The 24,051-nt window shown below is 41.1% G+C and overlaps 1 pseudogene; it reads left to right on the top strand.

Annotated features, from left to right (window-relative positions):
- The first annotated feature begins 101 nt into the window (after positions 1-101).
- LOC128661405 (tribbles homolog 2-like) lies at positions 102-23,425 on the top strand (annotated as a pseudogene).
- Positions 23,426-24,051: the final 626 nt, after the last annotated feature.

Raw genomic sequence — 24,051 nt, 5'->3', positions numbered from 1 at the left:
GTGGGTCTCCCTACAATATTTGTTTTTATTGTGATTAAACGGTGCATTTTGTAGTATATAGAACTGATTGATTTTATCAGGGGCTATAGTAGTGTGGCAATATGCTGCTGCTATTATATGGAGGTATGTAACTAACTTAATTACACTGCCCATAAATACTTAGAGGAATTTAAATCCCTGGGGAGGAGGGACTGGGTATAATAAGCAAAGAAACCGATAATACGGGTCTGGAAAAAGCAAATGTCTATGAGAGTCAAGTATTACCCCAGTACAATGGATTTCATAATTAGCGAGATTGCTTGGGAATGACACTGTGCTATAAGGGGGGACCACTAATCATTTTTAGGGTGAAATATAAATATTGGTTTCATCCATGAAAACACCGTATTAAATTGCATAATAGGTTTTCTTAGAGAAAATATATATACAGAGAAGCGCAGAGAGCTCCAAGCCTTTAGTTACCACAAGAGTAGTGATATAGGGAGAATAGCGTCCATCAGAAAGGATTACTGTAAAGCAAGGTTTTGCTATGATACCACACACATTCGCAACCCTATTTATATGTTTGGTCTGAACATTTCTGAAGTAATATACAAGATAGGTGCAGATTTTGGCAAAGTGCCTAAAATGTGTGTGTACTTTAATCCTGGTTGTAGTCAAACGTGAAAGTGTTGTAAAAGATAACACACACACTCTCATTCAAACACATACACCACACATACTGTCATACAACACACACTGTCATACAACACACACACCCTCACACAACACACACATACAACCGCACACACTCTGATACAACACACACACTCTAATACAACACACACATACACACCGCACACACTTGCATAATACACACATATACACACCGCACACACTCTGATACAACACACACTCTCATACAAACACATACACACCGCACACACTTGCATATTACACACATATACACACCACACACATACACACCGCACACACTTTCATACTACACACATATACACACCGCACACTGATACAACACACACACATACTCACCGCACACACTCTAATACAAAACACACTGCACACACTCTCATACAGCACACACACTGTCCTGTAACACACACCTATCTCCTACAACACACACATACACAACACACACATACACAACGCACACACTCTCATAGCGCACACACTCTGATACAATACACACCACACACACTCTTCTACAACACACTAATACACCGCACACACTCTGATACAATACACACCGCACACACTCTCATACAACACACATACACACTGCACACACTCTCATACAACGCACACATACACACCGCACACACTCTCGTACAACACACCGCACACACTCTCGTACAACACACCGCACACACTCTCGTACACCACACCGCACACACACTCGTACAACACACCGCACACACACTCATACCGCACACACTTTCATACAACACACTGCACACACTCTTATACAACACACACATACACACCGCACACACACTCATACCGCACACACTCTGATACAACACACACCACACACACACTCTCCTACAACACACACACACCACACACTCTGACACTACAACACACATACACACCACACACACTCTCATACAACACATACACTCTCATACAACACACACACACACACTCATACAACACACACACACCACACACACTCTCCTACAACACACACACCGCATACACTCTCATACAAAACACACACTCTCATACAACACACACTCTCATACACACACACACACACCGCACACACTCTCATACAACACACACACTCATACAACACACACTCTTACAACACACACTCTTACAACACACACTCTTACAACACACACTCTCTTACAACACACACTCTCATACAACACACACACACTCTCATACAACACACACACACTCTCATACAACACACACACCCCACACACACTGTCATACAACACACACACACTCTCATACAACACACACCCCACACACACTGTCATACAACACACACATACACACCACACACACTGTCATACAACACACATACACACCACACACACTGTCATACAACACACACATACACACCACACACACTCTCTCATACAACACACACATACACACCACACACGTTGCGAACCAGTAATGGGTCCCAACCTGTGGTTTGAAGAACCCTGCTGTAAAGCAAGCAGTAGAACTTTGTACCAAGAGAGCTCAGTTTTACAAAAACTGTATGGGCTAAAGATTGCTATTATTATTTATTTTATGAGTTGATAAATTATAATCATGTGTGGTGAGACAATGTTTTTAGACTTTTTTTTTTTTTTTTGCTGATATCCCTCTGTATAAAAAACCTATTTAAAAGGAAGTAACAGAATACAAATCCGTTCTCATTTCATAGTCCTATGCGATTAATATTGATATTTTATTTTTACTTCCTTCTTGTAGGTTTTAATCCATCATGGAATGAAACATTTGTGTTTGACATTGATGTACCAGCCCTGGCAATGGTCCGGTTCCTGGTGGAAGACTACGATGCATCTTCATGGAATGATTTTGTTGGACAATACACAGTACCGCTGACAAGTTTACAGCTGGGTAAAACTGCACCTTTTTACCTTAAACGTTTTCTTGAAGCTAACATTTTCTATACTTTATTGTGTTCCCAGTGGTCCATTGTACATGCTGGATTGTATTCAATTGTTAGCCGACGTGTCCTTAATCTTTATTTTTATTTTGAAATAGTTTTTGCCTGTACCTTCACTGTAGAAAAGCTATGAAACAGGAGCCAATAGCACTGATTAATCTCCCCAGTTGGGGTAGGAGAGAGACAGATATTTTTATATCTAAAATAGCTGGTTGTGCACAGCCATAATTAGCAATACTTAACTATGTTTAGACATAGACAACATTAGCAGGTCTGCTTTACCTGCAGGCTTAGCCCATTTGGGTGGACATATCCTTGACAACAACAAGTGATGGTGTTATAAGCAAAACCAGCAATCTAAAATATCAAAGCCCATCGTCCTGCATAACGTGCATACATCACAGCTGCAGAAAGCTCCAAAGTCTGCTCTTCCTGAGTTGCAGGCATCTTTCTGCATATGGAAACGGAGTAGAATCTGTGCTCCGGTTCCATATGAAGGCAGATGCCAGATTGTTACAGACAGTGACACTGTGTGTGTCACTGTCTGTAACAATCAACTCCTGGGGCCGGTGTGAGTGTGGAAGGGAAGGCATGTGGGCCTTGCGGCGGAGAAAGTGGGAGAGGCCCTACCTACAGAAAATAAAATTGAAGGGAGAGGGAGGGATGGGGAACTACACTACAGAAAAGTGGAGGAATAGGTGTGGGGGTGCCCTTACTAATGATCGCCAGAGTGGGTGGTTTGGGGACCACTAAACTACAGAAAATGTTTTTAAAAAAATCTAATAAATTAAAAAAATATTTATTTATATATTTGGTACTGGTAGACAGCTGCCAGTACCATAAATGGCTACCATTAGTTGGAGGTTGAGGAGCTATTTGGGTCGAACAGGGAGGTGGGAGGGTTGTGGAGGATCATTACACTGCACACACAAAAAAAACAAATGAATAATAATGAAAATTTTTAAAATTGCATACTGGCAGACTGTCTACCAGTACCTAAGATGGTGGGACTTAGTGTGGGTGGGGGAGGGAGCTGTTTGGGAGGGAAATCTCTATACTATACAGCTAAAATGAACATTACAAGCTAACCCCTTTACTGCAAGGAATAATAGAAGTGTGGTGTGCATCTGCAATTATTGACATGCTAATTACCAAAAACCAGTGGCAAAGCCATGTTTATCTGCTATTTATAAACACAGGGAATTCAATAGAAGCTTTTACAATTATTTGTGTCATGATTGCCCAAGCAGTATATAAATGATTTCAGCGAGAAACCCAAAGTTTATGAAAATGTTAATGATTTTTTCCTTTTTAGCAATGAGTCCATAGCTTCATAACGTGGAATATATTCCAGACTATCAGGAGGAGGTCAATAACCCTCACAGAGCTTTTGTCCCTCCCACTTTCTCTCCCTCTCCACTTTGTTCTTGGCCTCTGAGGTAAGAGGTTGAAGATTTCAGTCAGGAGAATGGGTTCTTCATCAAGACATATTCGACCAGCTTATTCTATATTGGGTTCTACCATGTATAGATCTAGTGGTGTACAAGCTAAATCACAGCTTCAAGCATATTTGTGCCAGATATAGAGACTCCAGTGCTCTATGATAGATGCCTTAGTTTGTCCCTACATTTTTCATTTAGCGTTCCTGTTTTCTCAATGTGTTCCCGTATCAAGAGTCATTGCAAGAATCAAACCGGGTTTAGCTTTAGTAATTCTCTTAGCTCTGGCGTGGGACTGCAGAACTTGGTATGCAGACCTAATTCAGTTGTCTTCTCTACCTACATGGACACTACACCTAAGGAATGATCTTCTGTCTCAAGGACATATGTTTCACCTGGATCTCAATTTGCTGAATTTGACAGTGTGAAGGTTAAACGCTTAGACCTCAAGATCAGGGGTTTCTCTGACTCAGATATCATAAAATCTAGATAAATTACTTTCTTTGGTGTTCTTTGTGAGTTTTTTTTCTTGGAAATCCTTTGAAATTCTCAGAATACTTCAGTTCCTGCAGGATGGACTATATAAGGGCCTATTGGCTAGTTCTCTAAAGGGTCAGATATCTGCATTAACTGTTTTGCTTCTCAAAAAGTTGGCTAAGTTGCCAGATGTTCAAACTTTTGTTCAAGCCCTGGTGAGAATTTATCCTGTTGTTAGACCAATTTCTTATCCTTGGAACTTGAATTTAGTTCTCTCTGTTCTGTAAGGTATTGCTTTTAAACCTATGCTTATTTTAGACCTTAAATGGTTGTCCTGGAAGGTTCTTTTTCTTCTAGTCATTTCTTCAGCTAGAAGAGTTTTGGAATTATCAGCTCTATCTTGTGATCCTTAATTTCTGACTTTTCACAAAGATAAGGCAGTCCTGTGGACCAAATATGATTTTCTTCCAAAGATGTTATCTTCAGAAAATATTAGTCAGGAAATAGTTGCTCCTCCTTTGTGTCCAAAGCCTAATAATCCAAAGAAAGATTTCTTCACAACCTAGATGTTGTCAGAGTATTTTTTTTAGACAAACTTCCAGTTTATTTGTCCACTACTCTGGTCCTAGGAAGGGTCAGAAAGCTACGTAGGGTGGTGGCCCTGGAATCCTGGCTCAAGCAGATTATTTGTAAGGCTTACTTGGTTGTGGTAAAACCACCACCAAAAAGATTAACAGCTCATTCTACGAGATCAGTATCTTGTTACTGAGCTTTCAAGGATGATGCCTCCTTGTAACAGATTTGCAAGGTGGAAACTTGGTCTTCCCTTCACACTTTTTCACCCAAATTTAATCATTTTGACATTTATGCTTCTTCTGATGTAGCTTTTGGCAGGAAAGTCCTTCGGGCCATAGTATCCGGCAAATAGGAACTGTCTACTTTTTGTCCCACCCGTCCTTAACATGGACTCTCAGCTTGGGTATTGTATCGCATATGTTATGAAGCTATAGACTCGCATCAGCTATGAAGGAAAACAGAATTTATGCTTTTTTTTTTATCTCTGGGTTTAACAGGCATTTTGGGTGAGATAGTGTTACCGTGAGTAATAAATTTTTCCATCAATAGTGACAAAAAAGCAAAAAAACAATCAAACACTGAGAACAACAAATAAAATGCAAATCCCCTGTGTGGGGAAAGACAAATACCGTGATATCGCAATTAGTGCAGCAAAAAAAAAATTTTTTTTATTTTTTTTTTTCTCTCCTCTTCCTTTCTTTCTCTTTTTTTTTTTTTCCCCTAAGTGAATACCTATATAAGTGAATATAATCTAATGTGATACATACAATCAAAATACAAGAAAAATAATAAATAAGCTATATAATATAGAACCTATACTAAGTATAATGGTTATATATTCTATAGACAGTGACAAGGGCCGAAGCCCTTGGGGAAAAATGCCTGAAACTTTATAGCTTAAACAACCAGAAAGAAATAATGAATTTGGGGTCAAGGACAACCAGTTATATTCTTGCCTGCACAAACATACAGACAAATACGTATAGAAACCTTGTTCTGCTAGACCTGCCAAAAGAGGATGAGAGTAAACAATATTAAATTTGAACAAGACCCTGATTAGTAACCCCTAGACTGATTAAACCCCCAGCTATATCAGAGAGTCTCTGGGATTCAGGGCCCGCCTTACACAGTCCCAGCTAAGATTGAAGCTTCGAATCGGCGACAATTTGAGCAGACGGTCAGAGAAACATGCAAAGATCTTAAAAAGTCACCTTTATGCTCCGAGCATCCAGGAGCAAAAGATAGAACACCGTGGGAGAGTCTGAATCCTTAGTTGGTGGCAGGGTAAAACCGTAGCTGAGCCGACTCTGGAGAAACTGGCGTCCGGCCAGGAGCGCTCCCACCCGGGGGAGCAGTACAGATGAAGTGACCGGAAATTTAGCATGCAAGGCCCTGGAGCCTTATCTCTTTAAACCATGCTGACAGGTGCTGGACCACTTGTACCTGGATCCAGGAGACCACTGCCCAGCAGGAGCAAAAACACTCGGGACCCTTGCGCGCCCCAGAGCGGTGCACCCGCATCTGGCAGTGAGCCCGCCTCCAAGCCCAGCACGCCTTCCTCTGTACCGGAGCAAGCCCTCCAGGAAAACCCCTCCGGGGCTGAAAAGACACCGAGCCGACACAGCTGTCACTCACACAGCACCACTCTGGCTCCTCTCATCCCCTCCTCCGCCGCTCCACTGGACCAATGAGAGAGCCCGTAAGCCCCGGCAATTCAGCAGAACACAGTCAGAGGTGTGGAAGATCCTTAATTCTCCTTGAAGTTCTGACATTCCTTTCCAGCATAACTAGCGTTGATGCGGATTCACCGCAGCATAGGCAGCATCTCAGGTTTTCCTTCGCTTGCGATATCCTGTCAAGCAGTGCGCCCGAGCCCTTTCAGGTACAATGGGGCAGAAACGTGAAGGCAGTGATAGCAAGCATCGGACAAGACGCCGACCTGGAGCACCTGTGTAGAGCTCCGCCTTTCTCACCGGAAACCCCAAGCCAGAATTTATGCTTACTGATACATTAATTTCCTTTTGGCTGATGAGAGTCCACAGCCCTCAATCTATTTTTTTTTTTTTATGGGTGACCGTTTTTTTTTTTGTTTTTTTTTTGCACCTTAAAAAACCCTTCTTTCTGTCCTATCTTTTGTTTTCTGTCTCCTCTGCTCGGCTATATGTAAACTGGAGAGTGAGAGGAGTGGGAGGGACTAAAGCTCTGTGTGGGTTCTTGACTTCCTCCTGATAGGGCTGCAATATATCCCACATGATATGAAGCTATGGACACTCATCAACCAAAAGGAAATAAATTTATTGGTAAGCATAAATTCTGGGGTGTTTTTTTTTTTTTTATATATGATCACATTTGGCTGTGAAATGGTGGCATGTAATATACCAAAAATGGGCCTAGATCAATACCTTGGGTTGTATACTTAAAAAATATATATATAGTTTTGACAGGTAAAAAAACAAAAAAAAACAAAGCTCTATTTCATTTTAAATGGAGTTATAGCAAAAATGTTAAAAATTCTCCAGTATTTTTGGGCAAATTCTTCTCTAAAATTTCACGGTAACAGGGGGTTAAGGGGGACCCAAACTTAATAGTACAGTGTCCCTTTAAAGTGAATGTTAAGTTTCATCAAGTAGTGCCCGGTCTTAAAAAATACTATTAAAAACAGGGGCACTTTCATTGATGAAACTTTACATTGCACTATATTTGTAAAATACCTCTTCGTCTTGAAAGCCGCTCCAGCGCTTCGCCAGCCCGTCACAAGCCTCTTCCTACGTTATAAATTCCTCCAATCACGGCGTTGCTTTAGGCCAATGTTTCTTACCGGAGGGGGGGAGCTGTAATTGGAGGATGCCAGAATCGTCATTGCTGACTTAGGAAGAGGCTTGTGACGGGTTGGAGGGTCTGGAGGGGCTTTCAAGACGAAGAGGTAAGTATTTCTACAAATATGGTGCAATGTAAAGTTTCATCAATGAAAGTGCCCCTGTATTTAATAGTAATTTTATAAAACCGGGCAATACTTGATGAAACTTTACATTCACTTTAACAGTCACAAAAAAAAACAATTTCAGAATGACATAAAACAACTGCAGGGCTTGTTTCAAAAGTTAACTTGAAAACTCTGTATGATACTTTATAATTTTGTTTGCTCCTTCCTCAGGCTTTGTTTTCCGCTGTGTTTAAATGATTTTGATTACATTTTGAATCAGTTGATGATTGTACATTTATAATAAATAACCCAAAATAAGAAATTATGTCTTAATGCAAAAACATTTAACATTTAAGGTCTGCATTCAGCAAATCATATATTTAAATCAAGTGTTAAAGGGACACTGCACACAAAACAAATTCTATCATCAGTGTGAAAGAGCAGCATCTAAACATGCTCAATTTCTCTTACATTGGTGTATCCGGTCCACATATTCATCCTTACTTGTGGGGATATTCTCAATCCCTACAGGAAGAGGGCAAAGAGAGCACACAGCATAGCTGTCCATAAGCTCCCCTCAGGCTCGGCCCCCCCAGTCATTCTCTTTGCCGCTCATAACAAATAGCATCTCCACGGGAGGGTAAAGAGTTTGTGGTGTTAGATTTGTAGTTTTTTTATTTCTTCAATCAAAAGTTTGTTATTTTTAAAATAGTGCCGGTTTGTACTATTTACTCAAGGCAGAAAAGTGGATGAAGATTTCTGCTGAGAGGAGTTGATTTTAGCACCCTTATCTAAAATCCGTTGCTGTTCCCACATAGGACTGTTAAGTACCGGAAAATATCAGTCGGGGGAAACAGTTTGCAGGCTTATCTGCTTCAGGTATGCTCAGTCATTTTTCTCTAACAAGACCTCGTATTGCTAGAAGACTGACAGAAATCCCCATGAGGGAAGGTAAGCCATTTTCTCAGGACTCAGTATAGAAGGATGGCTTAGATTAAAGGGCTTAAATACTGGTGGACACTTTTATGGGCTAATTCGCTTGCTTTATTATCATAATAGCATGTTTTCAAAGTGTTTGTTAAGAGTTGGTACACTTTCTGGGGGTTTTAATACGCCTGGGCATATTGCAAGACACCTAATCTGTCTTGAAAGGCCCCATCACTCCGGAATGAAGAGGGTGGGGGCCTCATTTTCCGCGCCTCAGTTGCGCAGTTGATTTACAAGGCAGAGACATACGACTTCACGTGCAGAGTCCAGAGACTTCAGAAGGACTGCAGAGAGGCTTATTTTTCGGCTACAAATAATCCCTAAGGAAGGTAAAAGCCACAGCAGAGCTGTGGCACAGTGCTGTATTATTTTGTAACCGGTAGCCTGCTTCTTTTAGCTCCGGTTTGGGCAGTAAGGGGTTACTGATCTGAAAATTTGTGTGCAATCCTTTCAAAGCATTAGGATAATGTGGTGAAAGTTTCATTAAGATTGGATGTTTTTTGACGTTTTTGTAAAAAAGTGTGTGCTTTTTATTATTTAAAGACACAGTAACGTTTTTCAAGAGGTGATTATATTGCATTATAGTGCTGTCTAAACATGTCTGAGCCTTCAGATAGACCCTGTTCTTTGTGTTTAAAAGCCATGGCGGTACCCCCATTGCATTTATGTTTAAAGTGTGCTATAGCGTCTAAACATTTTAAAGACCATGCAGTGACACTTAAAAATGTAGCCCTAGATGATTCTTTAGCAGAAGGTATTGAGGATAGTACTCTTTCCTCTCCTCTTGTGTCGCGACAACCACTTTTGCCAGCGCAAGCGATGCCCAGTACCTCTAGCGCATCGATCCCTGTTACCTTACAACAATTAGCAGCAGTAATGGATAATTCTCTTGCAGCATTTTAATTCCAAACTGCCACATTTCCAAGGAAGCGTGATCGCTCAGTTTTAAATACAGAAAATGAGCAATCAGAAGCGCAGGGATAATTTTATCTGTAGTACCCTCACAACAATCTGAGTTGGCGGTGAGGGATGGCCTGTCTGAGGGAGAAATTTCTGACTCAGGAAAAGTTTCTCAGCAGGCAGAGCCAGATACCATAGCGTTTAAAATTTAAGCTAGAACACCTCCGCGTCCTGCTTAAGGAGGTCTTAGCTACGCTAGATGATTGTGACCCCTTGGTGTCCCAGAAAAATTGTGTAAAATGGGACAAATTCTTAGAGGTCCCGGTACACACTGAGGCGTTCCGATCCCTAAGAGGGTGGCGGATATTGTGACTAGGGAAGTGGGAGGAGACCAGGTGTACCCTTTGTTCCCCCCTCCTATATTTAAGAAAATGTTCCCCATAATTGACCCTAGACGGGGACGCGTGGCAAACGGTCCCTAAGGTTGAGGGGGCAGTTTCTACACTAGCCAAGCGCATGACTATACCAATAGAAGACAGTTTGCGCTTTCAAAGATCCTATGGATAAAAAATTAGAAGGTTTACTTAAGAGAATATATGTTCAACAAGGGTTTCCTTCTTCAACCAATTTCTTGCATTATTCCTGTAATCACTGCAGCGGCTTTTGGTTTGAGGAACTGGAAAACTCGCTCCAGAAGGAGACGTCTTATGACGAAGTTTATGGATAGAATTCAAGCCCTGAAACTGGCTAATTTCTTTCATCACAGATGCCGCTTTACAGTTAGCTAAATTAGCGGCGAAAAATTCTGGGTTTTGCCATTGTGGCGCGCAGAGCGCTTTGGCTAAAATCATGGTCGGCGGACGTGTCGTCCAAAACAAAATTGCTTAATATTCCTTTCAAGGGTAAGACCCTATTCGGGCCAGAATTGAAAGAGATCATTTCAGATATCACTGGGGGAAAGGGCCATGCCCTTCCACAAGATAGACCCTTTAAAGCTAAAAACAAGGCCAATTTTCGTTCCTTTCGCAATTTCAGGAACGGACCTGCTTCAACCTCTACAGCCGCTAAGCAAGAGGGTAACGCTTCCCAGCCCAAGCCAACATGGAAACCTTTGCAGGGCTGGAACAAGGGTAAACAGGCCAAGAAGCCTGCTGCTGCTACCAAGACAGCATGAAAGGGTAGCCCAAGATCCGGGACCGGATCTAGTAGGGGGCAGACTTTCTCTCTTTGCTCAGGCTTGGGCAAGAGATGTTCCAGATCCCTGGGCTCTAGAAATTGTTGCTCAGGGGTACCTTCTAGAATTCAAGGACTCTCCCCCAAGGGGAAGGTTCCACATTTCTCGATTGTCTTTAGACCAGACAAAGAGACAGGCGTTCTTACGCTGCGTAGAAGATCTTCTAAAGATGGGAGGTGATACACCCAGTTCCAACTGCAGAACAAGGACTGGGTTTTTACCTCAAACCTGTTTGTAGTTCCAAGAAGAAGGGAACTTTCAGACCAATCCTGGATTTAAAAATCCTAAACAAATTCCGAGAGTTCCATCATTCAAGATGGGAAACCATTCGACAATCTTACCGATGATTCCAGGAAGGTCAATATATGACTACCGTGGATTTAAAGGATGCGTACCTGCATATTCCTATCCACAAAGATCACCATCAGTTCCTAAGGTTCGCCTTTCTGGACAAGCATTACCAGTTCGTGGCTCTTCCCTTCGGGTTGGCCACTGCTCCCAGAATTTTCACAAAGGTGGCTAGGGTCCCTTCTAGCGGTGCTAGACCGCGGGGCATTGCAGTAGCACCTTACCTAGATGATATCTTAATACAAGCGTCGTCTTTTCACAGAGCAAAGGCCTCATACGGACATTGTTCTGGCCTTTCTAAGGTCTCACGGGTGGAAGGTGAACGTAGAAAAAAGTTCTCTCTGTCCCCGTTCACAAGGGTTCCCTTCCTGGGAACAATAATAGACTCGGTAGAAATGAAAAGCTTTCTGACGGAGGTCAGGAAGTCAAAGCTTTCAAATACTTGTCGAGTTCTTCATGCCATTCCTTCTGTGGCTCAGTGCATGGAGGTAATCGGTCTAATGGGTTGCAGCAAATGGAGTAGTCCTTTGCCAGAATTCATTTGAGACCACTGCAACTGTGCATGCTCAAACAGTGGATGGGGATTATGCAGATTTGTCTCCCCAGATACAAATGGACCAGAAAACCGAGAGACTCGCTCCTCTGGTGGTTGTCTCAGGATCACCTGTCTCAGGGAATGAGTTTCGCAGACCGGAGTGGATCTTTATCACGACCGAGCCCAGTCTCTTAGGCTGGGGCTCTGGGACTCCCTGGAAAGCTAAGGGTCTATGGTCTCGGAAGAATCTCTTCTCCCGATAAACATTTTGGAACTGAGAGCGATATTCTCCAGGCCTGGCCTCAGCTAGCGGAGGCCAAATTCATCAGGATTTCAGGTCAGACAACATCACGACTGTAGCGTACATCAATCATCAGGGAGGAACAAAGAGTTCCCTGGCGATGAGGGGAGGTATCCAAGATTATCAAATGGGCGGAGGATCACTCCTGCCATCTATCTGTAATTCACATCCCGAGGAGTAGACAACTGGGAGGCGGATTACCTGAGTCGGCAGACTTTCCATCCGGGGGAGTGGGAAACTCCACCCTGAGATTTTTGCTCAACTAACCCATCTATGGGGCATTCAGAACTGGATCTGATGGCGTCCCGCCAGAACTCCAAAGTTCCCCGTTACGTGGTCCAGGGATCCCAAGGCGACATTGATAGATGCTTTAGTGGCGCTTTGGTCATTCAATCTGGCTTATGTCTTTCCACCGTTTCCTCTTCTCCTCGGCTAGTAGCCAGAATCAAACAGAGAAGGCTTCGGTAATTCTGATAGCTCCTGCGTGGCCACGCAGGACTTGGTATGCAGACCTGGTGGATATGGTCATCGGCTCATAATGGAAGCTACCTTTGAGCAGGACCTCTAATCCAAGGTCCATTCAAGCATCCAAACCTAGTTTCTCTGCAACTGACTGCTTGGAGATTGAACGCTTAATTTCTAGCTTAAGCGTGGGTTTCTCTGAATCAGTTATAGATACTTTGATACAGGCTAGAAAGCCTGTTACTAGGAAAATTTACCATAAGAGTATGGCGAAAATATATTTGTTGGTGCGAATCCAAGGGTTACTCGTGGAGTAAGGTTAGGATCCAAGGATATTTGTCCTTTTCTCCAAGAAGGATTGGAGAAAGGGCTGTCAGCTAGTTCCTTAAAGGACAGATATCTGCTCTATCTATTCTGTTACACAAGCGTCTGGCAGCTGTGCCAGATGTTCAGGCGTTTGTACAGGCCCTAGTTAGAATCAAGCCTGTCTACAGACCTGTGGCTCCTCCATGGAGTCTAAATTTAGTTCTTTCAGTTCTTCAAGGGGTTCCGTTTGAACCTCTACATTCCATAGATATTAAGTTACTATTTGGAAAGTTTTGTTTTGGTAGCTATTTCTTCTGCTTTCTGAGTTTCAGAATTATCTGCTTTGGCAGTGTAATTCACCCTATCTGGTGTTCCTTACAGGTAAGGTGTTTTGCGTACAAACCTGGTTTCCTTCCAAAGGTGGTTTCCAATAAGAATATTAACCAGGAAATAGTTGTTCTTCTTTGTGTCCTAATCCAGTTTCTAAGAAGGAACGTCTGTTACACAATCTTGATGTGGTTCGTGCTTTAAAATTCTATCTAAAAGCGACAAAAGATTTACAGACAAACATCATCTTTGTTTGTCCGTCTATTCTGGCAAGAGGAGAGGTCAAAAAGCGACTGCTTACCTCTCTTTCTTTCTGGCTGAAAAGCATCATCCGATTGGCTTATGAGACCTGCTGGAAGGCAGCCTCCTGAACGAATTACAGCTCATTCCACTAGAGCTGTGGCTTTCCACATGGGCTTTCAAGAATGAGGCTTCTGTTGAACAGATTTGTAAGGCAGGGACTTGGTCTTCTCTGCATACATTTGCGAAATTTTACAAATTCGATACTTTTGCTTCTTCGGAGGCTATTTTTGGGAGAAAGGTTTTACAAGCAGTGGTGCCTTCCGTTTAGGTTACCTGACTTGTTCCCTCCCTTCATCCGTGTCCTATTGCTTTGGTATTGGTTCCCACAAGTAAGGATGAAGCCGTGGACCGGATACACCAATGTAAGAGAAAACAGAATTTATGCTTACCTGATAAATTTCTTTCTCTTACAGGTGTATCCGGTCCACGGCCCCGCCTGGCAATTAAGTCAGGTTTAAATTTATTTTTTAAAACTACAGTCACCACTGCACCCTATGGTTCTCATTTTCCTCCTAACCGTCGGTCGAATGACTGGGGGGGCGGAGCCTGAGGGGAGCTATATGGACAGCTCTGCTGTGTGCTCTCTTTGCCACTTCCTGTAGGGATTGAGAATATCCACAAGTAAGGATGAAGCCGTGGACCGGATACACCGTAAGAGAAAGAAATTTATCAGGTAAGCATAAATTCTGTTTCCTTTTTCTTTTCTTTCATCAAAAATTTGAAGTGAAAGCTTTAAATTACAACGTATACAGCAGTATCAGTTGTCCACTTCCTACTAATAATCATTTTTTACTAAAGCTTATTGGCTGATAGACATTTCCTTACTTATGCTCATTGGCGATAGGCACTTCATACTAATGATCAATGGCTGATAGGTGTTCCCTACTTATGCTTATTGGTGAAAGGAATTCCTTACTTATGCTCATGGGTGCTAGGCAGTGTCATATTTATATTTTGTGCTGCCCAGGTTTAGGCCTTTTTTTGCCATAATATTTTTGGTGAGGGTGTAACGTGACTCTTTTTTTTCATGGCATCTTCTAACTAAATGTTCGAGTATATGTGTGTGTTTGTGTGTGTACAGTGTGAGTGTGTGTAGTGCATGTATGTGTGGGTGTAGTTAGAAAGTGCTGCTTCCCCCCCCCCCCACAATCTGCCACCCCTAGGCAAGTGCCTTGTTTGCCTAGGCCAAAATACGCTCCTGGAGCTAGATGTTTCCTAATGGTTATTGGTTTATAGGAACTTCCTACTAGTGACTAATAGGCAGGAACTATAAATCACAGGAGCATTAGCTGAAAGTGTACAACTGTTATTAGTATGTCATTTTACCTTTTATACGGCTTTTAAATCATATTTAATTAAGCAAAAATAAAATACCAACATGTTCACTACTGCTTTTGAATATGGATATTCTTGAGAACATTGTCCTTTAAAGTCATTTTTTACTTAAACTATTATTCATTCTTACTAGCACTTTACCTTATCAATTTATTATAACCAAGGAGTTTGCCTTTTAAAGGGAGACATAATGTTTAATTGAAATGCATAGCTGTGGGATTTCAAATATAATTTGAAAAATTATTTTTTCAGTATGTATTTTGCAAAAATGCATGCATTAAAAGTGTATCACTATTAAATAGAAACTTAAAAGGGATATAATACCCATATGCTAAATTACTTGAAAGGGATGCAGTTACTGGTAAAAAGCGCACAAGAAAATATCACCTGAATATCTGATGTACAAATAGGAAGATATTTTACCTCAAAATGTATCCAGCTGACAATAGTAAGTGCTCTGTGAACAGTTAAGGCTTTGACACACTGCAAGCGATGCGGCGAGAGTCGAAGCAACTGCTTCGCGAGGCATTGCTTCTGAAGTTCAAATATTTCAACCTCTGAGCGCTCAGCTACGCACCTGACGCAAGCAGAGCGTGCAGAGATGAAAAACATAATTTATGTAAGAACTTACCTGATAAATTTCATTTCTTTCATATTGCAAGAGTCCATGAGCTAGGGACGTATGGGATATACAATTCTACCAGGAGGGGGCAAAGTTTCCCAAACCTCAAAATGCCTATAAATACACCCCTCACCACACCCACAATTCAGTTTAACGAATAGCCAAGTAGTGGGGTGATAAAGAAAGGAGTAAAAAGCATCAACAAAGGAATTTGGAAATAATTGTGCTTTATATAAAAAAATCATAACCACCATAAAAAGGATGGGCCTCATGGACTCTTGCCAATATGAAAGAAATTAATTTATTAGGTAAGTTCTGATATATATGTTTTCTTTCATCTAATTGGCATGAGTCCATGAGCTAGTGACGTATGGGATAGCAATACCCAAGATGTGGAACTCCACGCAAGAGTCACTAGAGAGGGAGGGATAAAATAAAAAACAGCCATTTTTCGCTGAAAAAAATTAATCCACAACCCAAAATATAGGTTTATTCTCATAAATGAAAGGAAAAACTTAAATCATAAGCAGAAGAATCAAACTGAAACGGTTGCCTGAAGAACTTTTCTACCAAAAAATGCTTCCGAAGAAGCAAATACATCAAAACGGTAGAATTTAGTAAATGTATGCAAAGAAGACCAAGGTTGCTGCTTTTGCAAATCTCATCAACTGAAGCTTCATTCTTAAAAGGCCCGATGAAGTGGAGAGCTGATCTAGTATAGCTGTAATTCTCTGAGGCGGGGCTTGACCCGACTCCTAACAAGCCTTGATGAATCAAAGGCTTTAACCACGATGCCAAAGAAACGGCAGAAGCCTTCTGACCTTTCCTAGAACCAGAAAAGATAACAAATAGACTAGAAGTCTTCCGAAATCTTTAGTAGCTTCAACATAATATTTCAGAACTCTCACCACATCCAAAGAATGTAAAGATCTCTCCAAAGAATTCTTAGATTAGGACATCAAGGAAGGGGACAACAATTTCTCTATTAATGTGCTAAAATTTCACAAGCCTTAGGTAAGAATTAAATGAAGTCTGCAAAACTGCCTTATCCTGATGAAAAATCAGAAAAGGAGATTCACAAGAGAGAGCAGATAAATTCAGAAACTCTTCTAGCAGAAGAGATGGCCAAAAGAAACAACACTAAAGAATGCATAGGCTCAAATGGAGGAGCCTGTAAAGCCTTCAAACCAAATTAAGACTCCAAGGAGGAGAGATTGATTTAATAACAGGCTTGATACGAACCAAAGCCTGAACAAAACAGTGAATGTCGGGAAGCTTAGCAATCTTTCTGTGAAATAAAACACGAAAGAGCAGAGATTTTGTCCTTTCAAGGAACTTGCAGACAAACCCTTATCCAAAACATCCTGAAGAAACTGTAAAATTCTAGAATTCTAAAAGAATGCCAAGAGAATTTATGAGAAGAACACATTGAAATATAAATCTTCCAACTTGATAGATAAATCTTTCTATAAACAGATTTACGAGCCTGTAATATAGTATTAATCAGAGTCAGAGAAACCTCTATGACTAAGCACTAGGCGTTCAATTTCCATACCTTCAAATTTAATGATTTGAGATCCTGATGGAAACAGACCTTGAGACGAGAAGTCCTAGTCTTAATGGAAGTGGCCAAGGTTGGCAACTGGACATCCGAACATGATCTGTATACCAGAACCTGGGAGGCCATGGCTGAGCCACCAGCAACACAAACGATTGCTCCATGATGATTTTGGAGATCACTCTTGGAAGAAGAACTAGAAGGCGGGAGAAAATATAAGCAGGTTGATAACACCAAGGAAGTGTCAACGCATCCACTGCTTCGCGCTGAGGATCCCTGGACCTGGACAGGTACTGGGGAAGTTTCTTGTTTAGATGAGAAGCCATCAGATCTATTTCTGTTAGACCCCACATCTGAACAACCTGAGAAAACACATCTGATGGAGGGACCACTCCCCCGGATGTAAAGTCTGACGGCTGAGGATAATCGCTTCCCAATTGGTCTATACCTGTGATATGAACCGCAGAGATTAGACAGGAGCTGGATTCCACCCAAGCAAGTATCCGGGATACTTCTTTCATAGCTTCGGGACTGTGAGTCCCACCCTGAAGATTGACATATGCCACAGTAGTGATATTGTCTGTCTGAAAACAAATGAACGGTTCTCTCTTCAACAGAGGCCAAATCTGAAGAGCCCCTGAAAATCACACGGAGTTCCAAAATATTGATTGGTAATCTCGCCTCTTGAGATCTCCAAACCCTTGTGCTGTCAGAGATCCCCAAACAGCTCCCCAACCTGAAAGACTTGCATCTGTTGTGATCACAGTCCAGTTTGAACGAACAAAAGAGGCCCCCTAGAACTATACGATGGTGATCTAACCACCAAGTCAGAGATAGTCGAGCAAAGGGGATCGCATCCAATGCTGCAGTCATGAGACCTAAAACTTCCATGCACATAGCTACTGAAGGGGAATGGCTGAGACTTGAAGGTTCCAACAGGCTGAAACCAATTTCAAACGTCTCTTGTCTGTTAGAGACATGGACACTGAATCTTTCTGGAAACCTAAAAGGTGACCCTTTCTGAGGAATCAAATAACCTTTTTGGTAAATTGATGCTCCAACCATGTTTTTGAAGAAACAACACTAGTTGATTTGTGTGAGATTCTGCAGAATGTAAAGACTGAGCTAGTACCAAGATATCGGTCCAAATAAAGAAACACCGCAATACCCAGCCCTCTCTCGTAATTACAGTGAGTAGGGCACCAAGAACCTTTGAAAAGATTCTTGGAGCTGTCGCTAGGCCAAAAGGGAAGAGCAACAAATTGGTAATGCTTGTCTAGAAAAAGAGAATCTCAGAAACTGATAATGATCTGGATGAATCGGAATATGAAGTTATTGCATCCTGTAAGTCTATTGTGGACATATAATGCCCTTGGTGAACAAAAGGCAGAAAGAGTCTTATAGTCACCATCTTGAAAGTTGGTATTTCTTACATAACAATTCAAAATTTTTAGATCCAGAACTGGTCTGAATAAATTTTCATTCTTTGGGACAATGAATAGATTTGAATAAAACCCCAGACCCTGTTCCTGAAACGGAACCGGCATGATTACACCTGAAAGCTCCAGGTCTGAAACACACTTCAGGAAAGCCTGAGTCTTTACTGGATTTGCTGGGATGCATGAGAGAAATATCTTCTCACAGGAGTCTTACTCTGAACTCCTATTCAATACCCCTGAGAGACAATACTCAGAATCCATGATTTCGGACAGAATTTGTCCAAACATCCTTGAAAAATCTTAATCTGCCCCCTACCAGCTGAGCTGAATGAGGGGCCGCACCTCATGCGGACTTGGGGGCTGGCTTTGGTTTCTTAAATGGCTTGGATTTATTCCAATTTGAAGAAGGTTTCCAATTGGAAACAGATTCCTTGGGGGAAGGATTAGGTTTCTGTTCCTTAATTGTCGAAAGGAACGTAAGGGGGTTAGAAGCTTTAGATTTTACCCTTAGATCTTTTATCCTGAGGCAAAAAAAAACTCCCTTCTCCACAGTGATAGTTGAAATATTCGAATCCAACTGATAACCAAATAACTTATTATCTTGGAAAGAAAGAGATAGCAATCTAGACTTAGAAGTCATGTCAGCATTCCAAGATTTAAGCCACAAAGCTCTTCTACGCTAAAATAGCTAAAGACATAGATTTAACATCAATTTTGATGATATCAAAAATGGTATCACAAATAAAATGATTAGCATGTTGAAGCAATCAAACAATGCTAGACAAATCAGAATCCAATTCTTGTTGCGCTTAAATGCTCCAACCAAAAAGTTGATGCAGCTGCAACATCAAGCCAAAGAAATTGCAGCCTTAGAAGATGACCAGAATATAAAATAGGCTTTCCTAGATAAGATTCAAGGTTTCCTATCCAAAGGATCTTTAAAAGAAGTACTATCTTCCATAGGAATAGTTGTATGTTTAGCAAGAGTAGAGAGAGCCCCATCAACTTTGGGGATCTTTTCCCAAATCTGCAATGTAACTGCTGGGCAAAGGATACAATTTTTTTAAACCTTGAAGAAGGAATAAAAGATTGTACCAGGCCTATTCCATTCCTTAGAAATCATATCAGAAATAGTATCAGGAACTGGAAAAATTTCTGGAGGTAACCACAGGAGGTTTATAAACAGAATTTAAACTTTTACTAGTCTTAATATCAAGAGGGACTAGTTTCCTCAATATCCAATGTAATCAACACTTCTTTTAACAAGAATGTATGTACTCTATCCTATATAATAAAATGCCAAGTGTGTTTGTCCGAAGCTGTCATGCGCAGTAGAGACAGCACAAGGACAAACACACCTGGCCTTTGAGTCCTAGTTGATCTGCGGCAGAATGGGTGTGATTGAGGGGCGTAGCGACGTGAAAGGGGCGTGGTCGGGCGTGGAATTGCCGGTGAAGGGGCGTGGTCGAGAGAGAGAGAGAGAGAGAGAGAGAGAGGGAGAGGGAGAGATAGATAGGGGAAGGGAGAGAGAGAAAGAAGAGGGTGAATAGAGAGAGGGGAGAGAGACAGCAATAGAGAAGGGGAGAGAGACAGCAAAGATAGAGGGGGAGAGAGACAGCAAAAGATAGAGGGGGAGAGAGACAGCAAAAGATAGAGGGGGAGAGAGACAGCAAAAGATAGAGGGGGAGAGAGACAGCAAAATAGGGGGGAAGAGAGACAGCAAAATAGGGGGAAGATAGACAGCAAAAGAGAGGGGGGAGAGAGCAAAAGGAGGGGGGAGGGAGAGACCGCAAGGGGGGTGGGACCGCTGCTACTGCAAAAAATGCCCCGGTGTGAACGGGCTTTAGGACTAGTTTTAAATAAATAAGTAGATTGTCAGAGTCAATATCTGAGGAAGGATCTTCTGAATCAGATAGATCCTTATCGAGGAGGATAATCCAGTATGTTAGTCGGTCATTTGAAATTTCATCATCTTTATGAGAAGTTTTAAAGACCTTTTACGTTTATTAGAAGGCGGGATGGCAGACAGAGCCTTTGAATAGAATCAGCAATAAAATCTTTTAAATTCACAGGTATATCTTGTACATTAGATGTTGAAGGAACAAACAATAAGGCAATGCACTATTACTGATGGATACATTCTCTGCATGTAAAAGCTTATCATGACAACTATTACAAACCACAGCTGGAGAAATAATCTCCACAAGTTTACAACAAATGTACTTGCTTTGGTAAACTGTTATCAGCAGCAGGGTTCCAACAGTGATTTCTAAAACAGGATCAGATTGAGACCTTGCAAAAGTAAGAGAAAAAACAACATATAAAGCAAATTATCAATTTCCTTATATGACAGTTTCAGAATGGGAAAAAAAAATGCAAACAGCATAGCCCTCTGATAGAGAAAAAAGGCAAGGAGGCATATAGAAATGGGGTCTTAAATAATGAAAATATTTGCGCCAAGTATGACGCACAACACAAACAGAATTTTTTTTGGCGTAACAACATCCGAAATGACACGCTCGGGTCATCAAAGACGCAACCTTGTGAAAGGACTCGGCATCAACAAAGACGACGGAAATTACGAATTTGCGTCATTGAACGGTAATTTCACGGCAAAAAAAATCGCGCGCCAAAAATGACGCAATAAACTTTTTTTTGCACTCTCGCAAGCCTAATTTTGCCAGCGAATTAAAAAAGAACAGTCAATTGAAAGTATAGATATATATATATATATATACCCCTGGTAAGAATTTTTTTCCTAAAAAATGCATTTCCCAGATATGAAACAGACAGTCTGCAAAAAGTATATATTACTTAAACCTGGCACATGGCAAATATAAGTACAATACATTTATTTAGAACTTTATATAAATACATAAAGTGCCAAACCATAGCTGAGAGTGTCTTAAGTAATGAAAACATACTTACTAAAAGACACCCATCAACATATAGCAGATAGCCAACCAGTACTGAAACGGTTATCAGTAGAGGTAATGGAATGAAAGTATATTGTCGATCTGAAAAGGGAGGTAGACGATGAATCTCTACGAGCCGATAACAGAGAACCTATGAAATAGATCTTCTGTGAGGAGAAACCATTGACATTCAATAGGTGATACTCCCTTCACATCCCTCTGACATCACTGTACTCTGAGAGGAAACAGGCTTCAAAAATGCTGAGAAGCGCATGTCAACGTAGAAATCTTAGCACAAACTTACTTCACCACCTCCATAGGAGGCAAAGTTTGTAAAACTGAATTGTGGTGAGGGGTGTATTTATAGGCATTTTGAGGTTTGGGAAAATTTGGCCCCTCTGGTAGGATTGTATATCCCATACGTCTCTAGCTTATGGACTCTTGCAATTACATGAAAGAAAGGCCACATAATCACACTGCACGCCGCGCCACTCAGTGTTTCACAACCTTTATGCTGTTCGATAGGAATCAGCTGCATCTTGGGGGGGTACAGCCAATCAGCTTCATCAATTCTGATTCCACACTTTGCTTTACTATGATCTCATGAGATTTCACTGAAATCTTGTGAGATTTAATAGCAAACTTCCATAAAGTGACAAGGATAACATGACTATGCCTGCACAAGACAGATGCACACTCCAAGGTCCTGGGACGTAGCATCCTAATTGGCCTGCTTAAAGTCCCTTTACAATGGGATGTGGTTACTGAGGAAATGTTGATGTAAAAATATCTTATGTTTTTACATAGAAATGTTCAGGTGATATTTTCTAAGTCCGCATGTTACAGCTATGCTGCAGTTACTATAAAGTTATTCAACATTTGGATTATTATGTCCCTTTAATGTGAATAGCAGGGCCATAGGCCAAGCTATAATCACTTTCCTTAGCATGAATCAGAACCTATTAAATGTATGGGGAGCCAGCCGCAAGCTTTCGTTCTGCAGAGATATTTTTCTTATAGATATTTTCCATCTCAGCGTAATAGCACACAGACATGCACAAGAAAGAAACTCCCAGCCATGTTTTTGATATTCGCTGCTATCAGGAGTCATTAGCAGCCTGTTTTTGTCTACCTATACACAGAAACATTAACCAAAGAACTTAAATAATTCTTTGGAGAAACTAAAGCTTATGTATTCTTTGAAAGGAGTCGTGGGGGACAGGCATTCTTTTGTTTGGACCTGCAAAAGCTCAAGGAAGAAGAAGCTACAAGGCTGTTCTATCAATTTGTGTCTGCAGTAGCACATTGTCACGATGAGGAGTTTTATTGAGTGAAAACTGGAAAGTTGGGAGGATGCATAAATTCTTAAAGGAACTGATGGTCTTTCTCTCTGACAAGCATGGATGTCCAGCCTGTTTTAGTCCAGAAATCTTGAATACAAATAGCAGCTACTCTGGCAAAGCTGCAGATGTATGGAGTCTAGGGGGTGATGCTTTACACCATGTTGATAGGTAGCTACCCATTTCATGATATTGAGCCTAGTTCTTTGTTCAGCAAGATATGTCGTAAGACAGTTTAACATTCCAGAGACATTATCCCCCCAAAGCGAAATGCCTCCTTAGTAGCGTAGTATACTTCGTAGAGAGCCAACAGAAAGGCTGACAATTCGAAGAAAGTTCTGGACCATCCATGGTTTTCAACACATTTTGAATGCTTTGAGTCAGGATATGGTGCTAGGAAATGCCGGATCAACAGGTGCCTGACGTGAACATGGATGAGGGTACAAACACTTTCTTTAACTGAGCACAAAATTAGTTTCTTTTTGGTACTTGAGCTAAACATAGGCCACATTAAAGAATCCTTCCTGACGGTATTATTTAAAATCTGTATTGTCCTAGTTCAGTAGGCATATGAATGCTACACTGGGCTCCCTGGTTTGAAAATAAGTCTGTAAGGGAACTGCCTGTAGCATTGAAGCTGCTATCAAGTTTTATTTTGAAAGAAAATTTTATGTGGAGCAATTGTAGCTTCTAACCATATGGAGCCAATGATTCTGCACAACTGCAACTTTGTCACTCCTGTTAAACAAACCAACTTAAATGTTTTACCGGTCACATCTTGGCATCGCACTGTTAGATCTCTTCTGACCCTTGATCAGGGAAAATGATTGGCTATCCTTCCCTTTTTTTATGCTAATGCTTAAACACACATGGGTACTTTAAAATGAATCAATTTAGATATACTGACGCAATTAAAGTGGGTACTAAAACAAAAATTTCATGTTGGATTTTTCAATTTCTAAATTCCAAAATTGTTTTTTATTTACAAACTAAATATTCTTGATAGGAAATTACATTTTAATGCGTTCTTTTTTGTATTTTTTTTTCTTTCTTTCTTATTTATTAAAGAAAATGTCACAGTAGTGATGT

This window comes from Bombina bombina, chromosome 5, assembly GCF_027579735.1.
Source record: "Bombina bombina isolate aBomBom1 chromosome 5, aBomBom1.pri, whole genome shotgun sequence".
Lineage (NCBI taxonomy): Eukaryota > Metazoa > Chordata > Amphibia > Anura > Bombinatoridae > Bombina > Bombina bombina.
Note: the sequence above shows the minus strand (reverse complement) of the source record. Positions and strands in the feature narration are given on the sequence as shown.